A 12652-nucleotide genomic window follows, 5' to 3' on the forward strand; every position below is an offset into this window, starting at 1 on the left:
TTTAATGGATTTTAATCTGTTGCCTAAATGCTGATGTGGGGAACCCTATTGGGTGGTCATTGAGCCCACAGTGTAGGTTAGGACATGCACTGGGACCCAGTATCGAAGACCTGGCGTAAGAGGTACTCTCCTTTTGAGATTTTAGGTTGGAGTGGTAACTTACTTAGGGCCAGCTTGCTATATACAAGTCCGTTCCTTCAAGTCGTGACCCGGACCGGCCGAGTGGTTATGCCGACCTCATCTGTTTTAATGCCTACTGATAGTGCACGATAGGCTTAGAAACTATCTCTAGAGGGTGCCTTACGGAGGGAGAGCTACAGTCGCTTAGGAGGTTATGGCTGCAAGCGTGGAAACGTCTCTTATACTTTTTTTGCCACTGAGCGGGGCTGATTAAGCTCCTGCCCACAATGTTCCAGGAAAAGGCGGAAAGGGCCTCTCATATCGAAATTGACAGGAATTGAACACAATATCAAAATATATATCTAACCTAGCGATCCACGTTCAACGCTCGGCTACCATGGCGCCTTATTGCGCAGTACTAGTTATATAACTTTTATTTGAACCTGCGGAAAATCCGATTGAAACTACTGGACAAGATAGTGTTTGCGTATCCCTCTAATGTGCCATATCTTTGTAATTTATGGATTTATCATTTTTAATATTAGTAAGGGTAAAACGGTTAAGCGAAGAAGTATAATATAGTTTTTTTTTTGGAAAACTCGTGTTTCAAAAAAGTCGTGTAACTGTTCACGCCGGATGTTTTGATTTAAAGCCACTTAATGTACTATCGTGTATTCACTTACAGTTACTACATACTATCGTGTATTCACTTACAGTTACTACATACTATCGTGTATTCACTTACAGTTACTACATACTATCGTGTATTCACTTACAGTTACTACATACTATCGTGTATTCACTTACAGTTACTACATACTATCGTGTATTCACTTACAGTTACTACATACTATCGTGTATTCACTTACAGTTACTACATACTATCGTGTATTCACTTACAGTTACTACATACTATCGTGTATTCACTTACAGTTACTACATACTATCGTGTATTCACTTACAGTTACTACATACTATCGTGTATTCACTTACAGTTACTACATACTATCGTGTATTCACTTACAGTTACTACATACTATCGTGTATTCACTTACAGTTACTACATACTATCGTGTATTCACTTACAGTTACTACAATAGTATATTAAACATGGATATCAACCAAGGATGCATCAGAGGTTTTTTTGTCTGGAAAATTTGAAGCGCAAATAGGACGGTGCAATTGGCAGCCCAAGGTCAACTTACTTCATCCATTCCATCGTGCACTGGTGTTACCAGCTTTTTTTTGGTTCATCTATGTCTATGGTCATATTAGGGTATATTAGAGTTTCACGTTTATTATCTCCTTGTTTCCAATATCTTGCGCAAAGAGGAGTTGTGATTTTGATTTCTAAATAGGCAACAAGGTAGTTCATATTGTAAATTTCACTAAGCAATTTAGAAAATCTACCTTTTTTTGTCGACAACTTAGTTCAAACATTGGAAATTCAAAGATTTTTGTTTCAACAGTAGTTTCTTATTTGTTCGAACCTATTAGAAAAAGAACTGCTCACCACCTTTAGGTAAGGATTGCATTATTTCTCCCGTGATTTTGGTGCATCTCCAAGAAATTTTCTTCGCAGTTTCCCAGTGGTTTAAAGAATCAACAAACACTTTATATCACATTTTTTATTTTCTTCTAATATTTCATCTGTTTCAAGAGATTATTTAAAAATTTCCTGTTATTTACAATAAATAAATAAAATGATTGCATTATTATTTAGTATTATAACCATGAAAATAACTCCTATTGCGTGATGTGCTGTTAAAGAGCCAATGAAGAGGGGGTTAAAAACGACCCATCTGAGAGGGGTAACCTTGATACGCACTTTTTTCAGTTAACTCTGCGGTGGAGCATTGTTTCTCACTGTCTCATGGCGTTCACAGGTGCAACCCTTGATTGTTGCATTACTTACTCTCGATAACACCGGCAGCCGGAGCGGTTAGAGGCGAGACCTGCAAAGCAAATATGCATTGTGGTACTCGGTTCGATTCACGATCTAGGCGTTGGATTTTATTTAATGTTTAATACGAGAACTTGGTAGTAAAATGTTTGCTATCCGCATCTGTCGATGACAATCTAATTGGTAGTTGGACGTATAGGCTGCCTGAAGAAATAGGCAGTTACTTTACTTTTTTTTTTTTTGGTTTTATTGTCATAACAATGACTTTTCTTTAAACTACACTGTATCCACTGCATACACTGTATCATCTGCTCCTTCCGGATACATCATTTTTAGTGGACAATGTGGGGATGAAGCTCTCCCTCAAACGAGTTTCTGTATATGTACGGTTTATATATTTTATAATTATTTTTGAGTCTGAAATATCGTAAAAAAAGTGGGGTAAGCTGGAATTCTTGAGAAAAAGTAAGAGAAAGTTCAATTTTGTTTATTCTGTGTGTGTCTGTATGGGTGATCGAATGGGCAAAGTGGGGGCACTCTAGTGGTGGGGGTGCCTGGGTGGTATCGACCGCCTTATGACGCAAACTCGCCATTCCCTCATGGGTGTGTGTGTGTGTGTTTGTGAATGTATGTGTGAGTTAGCCCAAATTACTGCCGGGCACTGTGTCTTTCTGTGTCGTAGAGTATGGTTTTACAGTCGGTGGTATACATTTTCGAAAAAAGGAATGTGTATATATTCGTTATACAAACATATACGTATAATATAAGGGTGTATGTGTGAGAGAATGTGCTCTAGTTTTGAATAAAATTACCTTTTTTAAGTTTTTTTTTTTTTTAGTTAATGTTTTACCTTTTAGAGGAATGTATTACTGCAGACCCTTTGATCCAGCTGTTGGATCGCTCACCCTTGGCTTACCGCCCTCCATTTTATAGAAATATCGGTACAATCATTATAAACATTTCCATTTACGCTAAGAAAGTGTGGTGTGGTGCGAAGTGAGTTGTCTGGGTAAGTGACTGTGGATTGCACCAGGTTAGCGGGCTTTCTGGATCATTGGCCCAGGTTATGTCGCATGTGCACTAGTTTCTCTTTTTATTTATTTATTTTTTTTTTTTTCCGCATTCGGTATAGCTTCTCATGAGTGAAGTTTTAAATGAATTGCTGCCAACCTAGGAAGCTATCTTTTCCTGTAAGGTCTGTATTATCCATTACCTGTATCAATGTTTGTAGAAACCATGGCCGGATAATATGTTGACCAAGGACATCTTGCCCTTGGATTTCACGTAGAGCACGGTGTAGCTTCATCAGCTGTTTCTTCATCAACCTTTTTTTTTTCGGTAGTGAAATTTTCTAATTAATGATAGGCCTTGAAGGAAGAAAGAGATAAATACGAGTAAAAATTCTACCCACCAGTAAATTATTAAACCTCTACCCAACCAAATTTAACCTTCATTTGGCTTATTTAATTTGAAAAAAATTTAACAATTTTTTAAAGACCTAATAATCGCTCTTGAAATCTTAATACCTCATTTTGGACCCTTTACTACTTTTAGAAGCCATCCTGTACTTAAAAATTAATCTTTTTTTTTGGGAATTTTGGTAGCTGAAAAATTTTTGGACAGTTTTAAGCAAGTGTATCCCTCACATTATCCACTTTCAGATCCTAATCATAAAGAATAGTATTTTTAAGTTCTTCAAAATGAGGTAAGAATAAATAATAATAATTACTGAAGTAGTTCAATTTTCTTTCATAATGAATTAAATAAATAAATGGTTAATAGAAGGTTAATGTGAAGGATAATTGGTTAAAATTGTACAAAGTTGGTTCCTAAAGTTGTTTAATTTGATAAGAAAAGTGGTTCTCAAATTACCAGAATGAGTTTAAGTATTTTTGGAAAAAGGATTAATTCAAAAGAAAAGTGATTAGTACTGTAAAAAATACAGTTTAAATTTGGTAATTAGTATTCTATTCACAGTTAAGGAACAAATAGAGTAAATATTAATCATTTCGAATCCTAATTGATGTGCATGAGTGTGCTAGTTGTGTTCAAAACTTGGGAGAATTTCAGCAAATTCTTATTTGAAATGTCGCTTAGGTGCTATAATCGGGTTACAATTTTTTTTAATTGCTTTTTCTTTGCCGGGTGATCTTGATGATTTTCTGCTAGAAATATGTTTTATGCTTTCTAAGCACGAAGAAGTGGTTTTTTTTTTTTAGGATTTCAGTGTGTTCGTCTGTGGCCTGCTTAAAACTAAAAAATACCAAAAAAAAAAAAGAATCACAGAAGAGGCATATTTGGTTATTAAATTCTTTCTTTAAACTCATGGGACCTGAAAATAAGCTATTGGATAAAATAACCCCACCGGAAATGCCCGGTATAGATTTTCCGTTTTCAGGGTATTTCTCGAAAACGGATGTAACGATTTTCTTGAAACAACTTAGAATAAAAATAGCATAAGCTTAGGTCTGTAACTTGATTGAAACATTTTCCCAGCTAAATTTTTATGAGGACACTTTTCATAAAAGATAGGACTATCTTTCCACTGTATGGCAAATCTAACGGAAATGCTAAAGATTTTATTTGATTTTAGAAGTGGCGCATTACTTCCGTTAGGTTTATCACTTTGAAACTTTTTGCCAAGCAATATTGATTATATTAGGGTTCCTTGAGGAGGTAATGGGTTTCGTTTTGGTTTTACTGCCGCTTTTGATTCAAAGGGTTTGGCCAAGCCCAGCAACCGGAAATACGCTATATCTGAAGAGATGTTTCTATTACTTGAAGAACGCTGACTATAGTAAAATTCTTCTTACATTGCAAGTGCACACGAATGCTAGAATGCAAAAAGGATAGTTTTTTTAGTTTTATTGGTTTTGTTTTGCAGCGCTTTAAACACTTCTCTGAATTTTCACTGCAAAATAATGTTACTGATCTTCTTTCTTTTTAACATCAAGTGATATAAATAGCACTGGCGGGTGTCTCTATATTTTGGGAACGTTGGTAACCTGGAAGTGGCAGTTAATAGAACCAAATTTGAAAATTTATCGAAAACGGTTACCATTGATTTGAATAACTTTTCTTTTTTTTTGTTAATGGGCATATTGCACCACACGACTATTGTCCAATCATCATCATCATCAACCGGCGCTGCAGCCCACTAATGTGAGCCTCGGCCTCCTCGATACTCGTGTTCTCTCGATTCATTGCGGAAGCCTTCCAAATTTCTGAAGCCAAGTAGGCTTCTGGCATCCTCTCTCACACCATCAACGTAGCCTAGGACGTTCCGTTCTTCTGGACACGGTCCAGCCTTTGCTCCATAACCAAATATTAAAGATCATTTTTTCGCTCACTGAGCATCCAAAAAATATGTGTATCTTTGGTGAAAACTTAGAATCTATATCCTGCACAAAAAAAAAAAGAAATACTTTTTCACACCAGCGAAAGTTGAAGCTAAAGTTTAAAATATAGTCCATCATGATGTTCTGCGCAAAGGCGTCACAGTAGCCGAGCGGTTAGAGACTAAGCCCGCAAAGTTATGATGTCTACAGCTCTTCAATGAAGACTGAAATCAAAGACTATATCAAGATCTTTAAAGAACTGAACATCATATGCAACATTTGTGAAGCTCTTAGTCGGCTGGCCCATTTTAATTTGTAAATGTGTATAATATAGCGAAGTATGTTTGCTAGCCGCCTTTGATATTTAATGTGGCAGTTTGACGTAATTGCCCGCCTGAAAAAAAAATAGGCATTACTTCAATTTTGTTGACGTTCTGCATAAGACTAAATCGTTGGACGAACTGCTGAAAATGTATTACATTTTATTCGGAATAAACGATAATCTGATGATGCCAAATCTATTCAGGATGAGATAACATCAATTCCGTTAACTTCTCAATTTTCTGCATGATCAATTTCGATTTAAGAGGCCTTGAATGGTTTTGTTTGTAGAAGTGCCCGTTCGGTTCACCAGAGCAGGGTTTGTACTTAACCAAACTCTATAATATACGTATCTAGCTGTTACCAGTAAAGGTGCTGTTTTTCCAGAAGTTTCAACATTCTCAAGGTCATCTTAGGCCCAAAGGCCTCTAAAGGTCTTTGATGTTGCATTGAAGCACTTGGTTACTTTATGTGGTTTTAATGCCTCTCCTCCTTCATTTATTTTATAATTATAATTTATTTTCTATTTGTGGAGAAGATTTAATTATTTATTTTAATTTTTAAAGTTTTTATTTTTAGATATTAACTACTATTATTTCATTTTTCAGGTTGCTTTATCTTGTATTTACATGTTTGTTAATTCTTAATTAAATTCACAGTCGACTCAATCGATTATGAGTGAGTTGAATACGAAAAGTGCTTTAATACAACATAATAACCCACTGAAACGGCTGGAAAACAAATAATAATAATAAAAACCAAGACCAAGAGTTAAAATAACATCGTATTCTTTGAAGGAAATGCAGTAATTTAATTTGCTCTAACAAGTATTTTTTCTATATCTGAGAATTTGCTCTAATTAACTTGAATATAGTGATCATAACTGTAAAATGTTCATGTTCACATTGAATTTGTACTGTGACGTCACAGCTCTTCAGAACCCCACTAACATTAAATATTCCACGAGAAAAAAAAAAGTTTAGACCAAAGTGAAACGCCTAATGTAAAGTTATTTAAAAGTTCAAATGAGATGTTTTCTGAAAAATTAAAGAGATATTTGCAATTAATTTGATCTGCTGAGATTAAAAGAGAAGGATAATAATCAATTTTACTAGATCGTTATCTTTTCTGGCTATTCTACTGGGTGTCGAAGTCCCTAAGAAGCTAATTCAAAGCTGAGGAGAGTCTGCGAGGATGTCGGTGTGTCACCAGATCTTTCATGTAAAAAGGGAATGAGGTAGCCATCCCTGCCTGGTCCAGAAGTATTCCCATGTTACCCACAAAATGGCCTGAGGCACCTACGGCCGTAGTTAAAAAAGCGTGGATGTACAGTTTGTGAATAATACCTCATGCTGGTGGCCAACAAACGTACCGTTCAGGTAGGAGACCATTCCGACGAACATAGGGGACCTCTTGACTAAATAAACACACGCATCGCACGCGTTTATCAAGAGATAACCTGTACAGATTAGACTGAATGAAAAAGAAAGAAATGCCTATTTCCTGTTCTATTTCATGGAATGGCTGCGAGTTCGGCATCGTTATTTGGAAACTTGTATTCTTTCAAATATTTGGGAGTTCAACCTCTAAAACCCTTTTAGGTGCCACTGCAGATTGGACTGAGCTTAACAGACCCATTTTGTGGCCCATACTTCTTCACAGTTGGTAATATCCCTTTATTTTACTTAATTAGTCTCAATTATTAAATTATTTTATTTTTATACACGTTACCGTATTTTGCTTGCAATCATCAGTCTACCAACCTTTATAAAATTGAAGAACAGTTATTGTAAACTACCAATTTTGGTGTCGTGGACGGTGGTGACTAGCAAACATACTTTACTGTAAATTTCTTTGATTAACCATTAAATAAAATCCAAGGCCTAAAGACTGGGAGTCGAACCCAGTACCACAATGCATATTATAACTTTTCAGTTCTCCACCTCTAACCACTCGGCTACCGTGGTGCCTACACAGTTATTGTTGTTTAAGGAATACAAAGTTTATAACAAAAACATTAAGTTTATCCTTGTAGGTAAACAAATTTTTAACATTTTCTTAGTAATTTCGATAAGGAGGGCATTTCTGGCCGAGGGCGATTGACCGTAATTTATGGACTAAACGCTTTGCAAAATATTAAATGGAATGTTTGAATTCCAAGTTAAACGAAAATTATAAAAGCTCCACTAAAGGGATTTTTTTCACTTTTTTAAAAATCTTTCTCGAAAATGGCTCCTAAACTTCATATTTACATTATACACACGTGTTGAGCTTTAAATTTTAGTTTAAACTATATTTTCTAAGAATTTTCAAATAAAGGACCCTTTTAAAATATAATGGTAGTCAAGAGTTAAATATGTATTGGATTACGAAGTTTTAGGGAAATTAATAAGTTTAGAACCTTCAGAATTATAGCAAGAGAAAGTTGTGTGAGTGAATAAATGACGTAAAATCTACTTTATATCATTAATATAATAATAATATTGTATTTAGTGCTAGAAGTACGTTCTGTTAGCACATAGCTATATTATAAAACCAAACAGCTCTTCTCAATGTCAAGTGCGGAGGCCAAGGTCACAAATACACAGTACTGAGATGATTTTTACACACACTCACACTGTGTGGTTATATCGTGTACGTGTATATGTGTCTATTGTGTGTTGATGTGTGTGTGTGTGTGTGGAGTCAAAATACAGTTGTAGTGGGGATAGGAAAAGCACACAAGAGTTGGGAGTATTCGACCCCCACAAGTACACTTTGAGTTGTACCCGCAGTAATGCCGCAGTGTAGAGTTGATGTACGTTTCAAGATCATGTTTTTCATATTCAATGTTTCAAAGTAGTTTTCTATTTTAATTTTTCAAAATTTGTATGACGCTTAAAAGATAAATAAATAAATAAAATTTGCTCGATATAAATATACATTTTTATTCAGTGAAGGTTTTTTCAAGTTCATTTTTTTTTTTAGAATAAATTGTGAAATTTTATCAAGAAAGGAAATTTGGAATTGTGTTTAATTTTATTTTCTGCTAATCGCCACACGAGCTTTTTTTGTAAACATAATTTATTCGCATTGTTCTTAAATAACTGCCCAATTTTTATTTAGTAACGGGGCCCAATAATAAATCTGCGCTTCACAAAATGTGGTCGAGTATTTTTTTGATAATTTTAATACATCCCAAAATTTTGATCACTTTATTCTTTGACGAACACACAGATGTTTGTGTTCTATGTGTGACAGAGAGAGGAAGGGAGTGAGGAAGAGCGAGCGAATAAAAAGTAAAAACATTCTCCTTCTTTTTTTTAATTAATTTTTTTATTTTTCGTTGTCAAGGCCAGTTTTAAAAATCATTAGCTATTTTAAAAGCCCTCCCCCCCAACAAGAGATGAGTTTGTGGCCCCCTAACTTTTTAAACAAATTACTCTCCAAAGAAAACGCAAGTTTTTTCGTGTACTTCGGTTATTTTTGTTTAATGAAAAGCCTTACATATGCGGTAGTGCTTGATTTAAAAAGAACAAAAAGTGAAAAACTAGAACAAATTTTTGCAACATCGACAAGAGCAGGCGAAAAAAATAGATTAAAGAAAACAATCGTCATATTTTTAAACAAACACTACGTCGCAGTTAAAATGGTTTATTGGCAGGTAAATAATACATATATATTTTATAAATGTCGTGTGCTGCATGGTGTTTTGATTAATTATTCATGCATTTTGACTAAATTGCATCATTTAATGTAATCATTTCTGTAAAGAATTCTTTCTTTTAATGTAAAAGAATTGTTACTAATATTAGTTTAATTGCACCGCGCCCCAAAAAGTAGACGTCTTCTCTAGTTGAAAGGCTAGTTGAGCTGTCTGTACACAGAGTGAGTTTTAGTATAGGATCAATTCTAGCTACCTTAGGATAGGTTCCATGTCGGGCTATACCCTCACACCCACCTATTATATGCTATTGCTAAATTTTGTGCAATACATGTTTTCGCTTATCTTGCAACCTTAATTATTATTTAGTCTTTCACTTAGACCCTAAGAAGTATTTATCATCTTGTCTGAATGTCGAAGATATTTTAATATCCCAAGAAATGCGTATTTGTGGTCCCTTAAGAATGTAAAAAAAAAAAAAATCAGATGTAAAATTTTCACCCAAGTTCACAGTTAAGTTTTCTTGAAATTTTGTTACGTTTGTTGCTTTCTGTATTATTAGTACGTGTATAGTTCAATAAAAGATATTTTTGAAGGAAGCGTGGCGTCATAGCTCCCCTAAAAACCCTTCTAAATTCAGTGTTCTGTAAAAAAGAGTTTAGTTGTAGCAGTTTAGTAGTTTCAAACTAAACTAATGAGTAGTTCTCTAACTATTTTTTGCTGCCCAATTTAGCTGCAAATTTGTTGACTGCGATCCCATATATTAGAATAGAAAGGATTTATTACGCACAAATAGTAAACATGGTGTAATTGATTACCTTTAATGAGATCAATGAGCTAGCTGCTAATTCTTGGTCCGGGAGATAAGATTGCTCATTGAAAACTTTTTAACTAACAACAAAATTTTGTTGTTCATTTTTAACGAAGTTTCGAAAATGATTCTTCTCATATATTGTTATTTGGAAATGGCTCTAGTCTTTTTATTAAGGCTTAAAATTTAGCAGAGTATAACCTACAGTGGTGGCCACCCTAACCTTCTAATTATTCTGAAGTAAAAATGTTCGGATTCAACAGATGTGTCGCAATATTTTCCATCGATCATTAGAAACAAGACATTGTGTTCCCTGGATTTGAAGATTCCGAACATTACTTCTTCTATCACATTTCTATTAATATATTTTATTAATAAAATATATTTTTTCGTAGGTGGCAAGAAGTATTACGATCGCGTAAGATTTTCGATTGCTAGTTTAATCTCGTATTTCCCCCCCAAATTGATCTCTCTGTATTTGTGACTACTTGTGGTTATGATTAGCGTAACTACAAAAGAAAAAGCAAGAAGTTGAAATTTGATATCCACTTTGGGACTAAAATCTTACCCGACTATTAGGTTTTGGGCAGAAGTAGCGAACTAGTAGTGCTGCTTTACTGAATCAAATTTTTTACAGATTTTTGTTGTTTTTTCAAAAAACTTAATTGCAGTTAAGTATTTCTGCAGTTTTTTTTTTTATCAGTTTCAGTCATATTTTTGGCCTACCTGTCGATCTATGAAAATTACGCGTTTGCTTCCAACTTGAGATTTCTCTCTGAACTTGCAGTGTTCTCTTAAATTCATTTTATCTTTAAAGGAAGAACATTGCTCGTCAGCTGGCAATGCCCTAAGTCGTCGTGACCCCTTGAGTGTTGACGCACCTTTATTTAACTTTTGATAAGAATGCGTACCAGCTCTCTCCTGTGTTGAGAAGTTAGTAGCACAGCTTTAGGATCAGTCTGAAAGGACTACTACCTAAGTGCTGATGATCGATAACACTATATCCTCCACCTACTTAACACCTCCTCGAAAAATTCATAACTTGGTCTCCTCAGAAGATCGGCTACTTCACTTCTTTTTTTTGAGTGGTGTATGACCGAGCGCATGGGCTGGTTTTGCAGATATCTGCGTCGAAAAGTCCAACGTCTCCCCAAGATCCTTTCAGTTTCGGGAACACCTAGAAGAAGCGCCTAACTTACTTTAATTTCACCGCATTAATTCATTTCTAGGGGATTAAGACATAAATAAAATAATAATAATAATATTAAAAGCATTCCTAATTTATATAATTAGTAATATATATGTTTGTCTTGCAATAGCTATTAATCTATATGGATCTATCCTTGCAATAGCTATTAATCCATAGGAATCCATCCTTGCAATAAGTACCAATGCTTCCGCTGGAATCGCACTTCCCTTTCTAAGAGAAGCTAAGTTCATAGAGTATGTTGCTAGAAGAATGAATATGAAATAAATCTTTTGTATTACCGTTCTAAATAATAGACACAAGGTAAAGTGTTGCGTAATATGTACAGAAAAGTGAAAAATCCATTCAGTCCATACTGAATTATTAAAAAATTGCTCGCACAAAGTGCTCGTTGTCGTCAAGCGTATGTTTTTAAAGAATAAAGCCCATTCCTTCGGAAATTCAATCACGCAAAGATTATTGAAAGACGATCATTTAGATCGTTATTTAATTTATAATTAGAAAAATGTTTATTTACGCAATATTTACAATGTTTGATTACTGTTGGAGCGTAACTCTAACTTCCGAGCAAGTTAGATTTACTTATTTACTCAGAATGCTGTTAAAAGGGAAATGTGGATCAAATTCTCTCAAAAAATAGGCAATACTTTATAGAACTGTTCAAGGCACAATAATGTTACTTCAGTGGAAGTGCAGCCCACCTGTTCAAGATAAATAGAACTGTTCAAGGCACTATAATATTACTTCAGTGGAAGTGCAGCTACCTGTTCAAGAAAATTATTACAAATCTAATGATTTTCTTTCTACTGTGTATTACTTTTGGATCAATTAGATTTATTTTTAATACTTTTTAAGAATGCTTGGTATTCTTTGGTTAATCTCTTCCCTAAAATGTCGATTCAGTTAAGTGTAGAGTTCTAATATCTGAACAGGTGTCTAATCAAAATTATTAGTTATTAGAATGTCGGTATATCGGTTGTGCGACAGTACTAAACTGATCGGCTTTTTCCAGTTGTAATTCTCGATGAAATGGTAAATTTTGTTTTTACTTGCACTATACTAGTTCTCTCTCTTGGGTTTGAGACTAAGAACGTTGACTAGAGTTCCGGGGGGGGGGGTAAATTCGTGCTTCCTTCAACATTAGCAATGAAGAAAGTAAACCTGTTTGTATAAATTCTACATTTCAAGCAAATTAAATTATGTTAATTACTTTAAATGTTATGTGTGAGTTTCCGCATAAATGTGGTACTTTTAAGTACCAATATTACGATTGGTCTTCCTAGAAGTAGATGATATCACAGCACTTCCT

At 34.6% G+C, this 12652-nt stretch overlaps 1 long non-coding RNA gene across 1 annotated transcript in view; it reads left to right on the plus strand.

Annotated features, from left to right (window-relative positions):
- Positions 1 to 1775: 1775 nt before the first annotated feature.
- LOC141459475 (uncharacterized) overlaps positions 1776 to 12652 on the plus strand; it is a 32276-nt gene continuing 21399 nt past the window's right edge. Inside the window, exon 1 of the long non-coding RNA XR_012461492.1 lies at positions 1776 to 9325. This is a non-coding gene — a long non-coding RNA (uncharacterized lncRNA). The remainder of the gene's footprint in view (positions 9326 to 12652) is intronic.

Source organism: Rhodnius prolixus, unplaced genomic scaffold (genome assembly GCF_049639745.1).
Source record: "Rhodnius prolixus isolate KJV_2025 unplaced genomic scaffold, Rpr scaffold_11, whole genome shotgun sequence".
In the NCBI taxonomy this organism is placed as follows: Eukaryota; Metazoa; Arthropoda; class Insecta; order Hemiptera; family Reduviidae; genus Rhodnius; species Rhodnius prolixus.